The sequence below is a fragment of the Notolepis coatsorum genome (assembly GCF_963971535.1).
Source record: "Notolepis coatsorum genome assembly, chromosome: 20".
NCBI classification, from domain to species: Eukaryota; Metazoa; Chordata; class Actinopteri; order Aulopiformes; family Paralepididae; genus Notolepis; species Notolepis coatsorum.
The window spans coordinates 49,686,583-49,691,582 of record NC_140184.1 but is presented as its reverse complement, the minus strand read 5'-3'; positions in this window follow the sequence as shown (position 1 = coordinate 49,691,582).

Genomic DNA, 5,000 nt, shown 5'->3' with positions numbered 1-5,000 from the left:
CAACAACAACTATACCTGTTGTATTTTTATTTTTATTTAAAGCTAATGCAAATATAGTTTGGGCTTTAGTTTAAAACACATTATCTTGTATTTGTATACATATACAGTATGAATATATATATATATATATATATATATATAAACGTACTTGTAATCTAATATTATTTGAGCTCTGAGTGGTTATAACGACTATGTTGGGTCTAAATCTGTGCTTTATCATACATTGTGAAACAGTTCATGGTTATGCAATTAGTGCAAAGGATACAGGCAAATCTAGGCTAGAGATTAAAATTATCCGTAGAAGGCCTGCTGCCTATAGTTTGCTAATCTTGGTGCTATCTTACATTCTAAGTCTATAGACCTTAAACATTATCAATGCAAAAATCAATACTGAATGACATTATAATTTCATAGGGGAAGGCATAGCTAAGGCCTTCCATTCGTTAGAATAAACAAATAGGCCTCAAATAGCCAGCATTTAGTGCGTGCTTTGGCCTATTAGGCTATATTGCATAATCACGGTCCCGGACATGCCGAAAAAACCCTAATTTCTCATTTGTAATGCTGTGCTTTAGGCTATTACAACTATCAGTTTCCAACTCCTATCTTACTTGCAATGGGAAAACCTATTACTCTAACCTTAATCATAAAACAGAAAGGCACAGATCACCTGTTATGTCCTGTATGTTGTATATATGGCGAAATAAAATGAATAGGTTGCCCTTTGTCTACAAAAGGTCCGAGGCCGTTTATTTTAACTTAAAGATTTTGGAAATAACATGTCTAATCAGAAATAAATAGTGTAGGTTAAACAATACAATTATATAACATTTAACAGCTGCCTGGTTTTAAGTTTCATGCAATTGAGGAATTTACTGCAACTAGATTGAAATGCCATCATAGGAGCTGCTGCTGCTATACCTGCATGGCGCTCAACTCAGGAGGACATCAACTGCCCCCTGGTTAACTTATTCCGCACCACGTGCTATGATTCGTGCACTCATGTGAAATTAATTAGGCATCACTTCACATTAAGGTGTCCATATGCCATGCAACTACTCTCTGTAACTTTAGTACGTCTTCAATTATGGCAACATAACCGAGTTCACGATATAGCCAAATCAGTCTACGGTGATGGTTTAATTATATAAAATAAATGCGTATGTGACAAATCCAAATGACTTCATTACTGGACTGAGGCACGTTAGTTCCCCAATTCACACATCAGTGAATAGTTGGAAAAGTAGACCACAACGTTATTTCAAGTTCGCTTGAACAATTTCTACAGTGTTTAATGTTTGTCCATAGTTATGAATTTCTTCTTATTTTATTATTATTATTATTATTATTATTATTATTATTATTATTATTATTATTATTATTATTATTATTATTATTATTATTATTATTATTATTATTATTATTATTATTATTATTATTATTATTATTATTATTATTATTATTATTATTATTATTATATTTTTTCTTATATTGTCTGTCTGCCTAAAATTCATAGAATTGACAATATACTGCAATGAGTCAGACTCATTCTGCATTACAACTCTGCCTCAGTGACTCGGTCAGCCATGCAAGGATAGTCGTCGCGGCTGTTTAATGGCAAGAGCCAGAGAGAAAGCAAACAAACAAGTCATGACCTGCAACAGGTAGGTCTATTGGTTAAAACATATTGGTTCAATATGTTTTAAACAGAATACAGTGCCTAAAATACATATTGAATCAAATTACTTTATGAGGCCAATCCTATTACCACTGATTGCAAGAACACATACACGTACACACACACACACACACAGACACGCATAATAGCCACAACCAGCTAACATTCAATAGTATAATTGTGTGTGTACATGCAGTTAGCCTATATGTCAATCATTCTAAAGATTACAAGTAAAATCTAAACCGTATTTCAAGGCGGGTTTAAGGCTGATTCCCAACATAATTATATGGCAAGACAAGCCTTTGGAGGCCCATTATTTACACAGGATAGCTTATTTTATTTGTTTCATATAGTAGCCACATGCTTTCTTTACAACAGCTTGATAAAGCAGGGTGCCTGATCCTCTTCAGCATGAGTGCATAAAGGTCGACAGTGTTTGTGTGTGAGAGAGGGGTTGTATACACTATACACCCAGGTGTGAATACTCATTTATGAGCAATCGTTAAAAAAATAAATGCAGCTCAATTGTAGACAAAATTGCAATAACGTATATAGTCCAACAAATGCAAATAGGCTATACATATAAATAATAATAATAATAATAATAATAATAATAATAATAATAATAATAATAATAATAATAATAATAATAATAATAATAATAATAATAATAATAATAATAATAATAATAAAAACATTATTACATCATTCTCAGCCCAGTGGTGGGACCCCTTATTAATTATACCCTTTAAAATAATCTAAATGTAGCCTATAATTTATTTGTTTGGTCAATCCAATAGGCTGAACAAGAGCACATCAAGCAGGCCATATTAATATGATATTCTGGATTAAACAAATGGAGGCTGTCGTACAGACAGACTATATGATTAAATCTGAGGTCGGTGAGAGTTCTGTTGTGAACAGAGGAAATCACCCTTTGCACCAGGCTTCCACTAGACATTTGGCACGCGCGTGCGTGGAAAAAGTCCTCTTTTATACGACGCGCGCACACACACACACACACACTCACACGCGCGCGCACACGCAAACACGCACACACAAACACCCACACACCCACACTAGTCCCAGACTTTACCGCAGGATCCGTCATGCATCTTCAACAGCATCCGAGATGACTCAAATATATCCTACAGAACACAAACAACAGAACTTCATTTTTACATCAACTCATCAACTCCAAAGTTTCACTGGTATATAAAATATGAGAGCCTCTTCTCCGGCGTGCGCGTCCCTGCATTGTTTGTGTCCCACCCTTTCCTTGGCTTCGGCTTCAGCTTTCCAGCAGCGTCGCATTCCAGATCAGTGTAAAGATCCCATGCAAGCGTCTCCATTTCACACACAAATTCTCTGTCCTTCAGAAAACCTCTCCTTTCCTTTATTTCCCCGTCCGTGCGTTCGTACCGCTCTCGTTAGCTGGTCTCTCCGTGCTTTTCGGAATGCAGTCGCATTTGAATAGCTGCCGGTGTTGTTATGGATCCGTGCGCCCTGAAAGGGAATCAGTATGCAAATTGTTTCAGTTTCAATCGAAAGGTTCGATCCATGATAGCGAGCTGGCGTAAGCGGTGTCAGCCCCTTCTACACGTGAGACTCTTCGCAGCATAAATGTTTATCAGCTAGGCTATTAAGACAGTGAAACAGTGAAAATGACTTAATTAAAAAACGAAAAGGAAATTGAGTCAGGGGTGCTGTTAATAACTGAAAATAACGTAGTTTACAAGACATTCAGGTAACCCCATACATTCTTTATTTATTATTATTATGACCTATTGTTTAATAAATAAATAAATAACAATTAGTAAATAGTCCTACTACTAATATAAATGTGGTATCTGGGCATAACCTTTCGGAAGGAGTGCAGAACTAGTAACACAACAAATCTGACAATTTGAATAGGCCTATAAAATGAAATAAAGTAAGAACACGTCACATTTTCAAAGGCTTTTTTTTGTGACAACCATGACATTTAGAGCATCTGGCAATCATGTAACATTGATTGACAGACACCAGCATGAGTATAACCTTGGTTAAGAGAGCAGAGGAGAGTGGAGAGGATGTCAAGATAAAAAGATAAGAGAGAGGCAGCCTGGGGCAGGAGGGGAGGATGATGAGGAGGAGTGGAGCAGGAGAGGAGGATGATGAGGAGGAGTGGAGCAGGAGGAGAGGAGAACGATGAGGAGGAGTGGAGCAGGAGGAGAGGAGAACGATGAGGAGGAGTGGAGCAGGAGGGGAGGATGATGAGGAGGAGTGGAGCAGGAGGGGAGGAGAACGATGAGGAGGAGTGGAGCAGGAGGGGAGGATGATGAGGAGGAGTGGAGCAGGAGGAGAGGAGAACGATGAGGAGGAGTGGAGCAGGAGGGGAGGAGAACGATGAGGAGGAGTGGAGCAGGAGGGGAGGAGAACGATGAGGAGGAGTGGAGCAGGAGGGGAGGATGATGAGGAGGAGTGGAGCAGGAGGGGAGGAGACGATGAGGAGGAGTGGAGCAGGAGGGGAGGAGAACGATGAGGATAGTGGAGCAGGAGGGGAGGATGATGATGAGGAGTGGAGCAGGAGGGGAGGATGATGAGGAGGAGTGGAGCAGGAGGGGAGGAGAACGATCAGGAGGAATGGAGCAGGAGGGGAGGATGATGAGGAGGAGTGGAGCAGGAGGGGAGGAGACAATGAGGAGGAGTGGAGCAGGAGGGGAGGAGAACGATGAGGATAGTGGAGCAGGAGGGGAGGATGATGAGGAGGAGTGGAGCAGGAGGGGAGGATGATGAGGAGGAGTGGAGCAGGAGGGGAGGAGACGATGAGGAGGAGTGGAGCAGGAGGGGAGGATGATGAGGAGGAGTGGAGCAGGAGGGGAGGAGAACGATGAGGAGGAGTGGAGCAGGAGGGGAGAAGAACGATGAGGAGGAGTGGAGCAGGAGGGGAGGATGATGAGGAGGAGTGGAGCAGGAGGGGAGGATGATGAGGAGGAGTGGAGCAGGAGGGGAGGATGATGAGGAGGAGGAGTGGAGCAGGAGGGGAGGAGAACGATGAGGAGGAGTGGATCAGGAGGGGAGGATGATGAGGAGTAGGAGTGGAGCAGGAGGGGAGGATGATGAGGAGTAGGAGTGGAGCAGGAGGGGAGGAGAACAATGAGGAGGAGTGGAGCACAAGGGGAGGATGATGATGAGGAGGAGTGGAGCAGGAGGGGAGGAGAACGATGAGGAGGAGTGGAGCAGGATGGGGAGGATGATGATGAGGAGGAGTGGAGCAGGAGGGGAGGATGATGAGGAGGAGTGGAGCAGGAGGGGAGGATGATGAGGAGGAGTGGAGCAG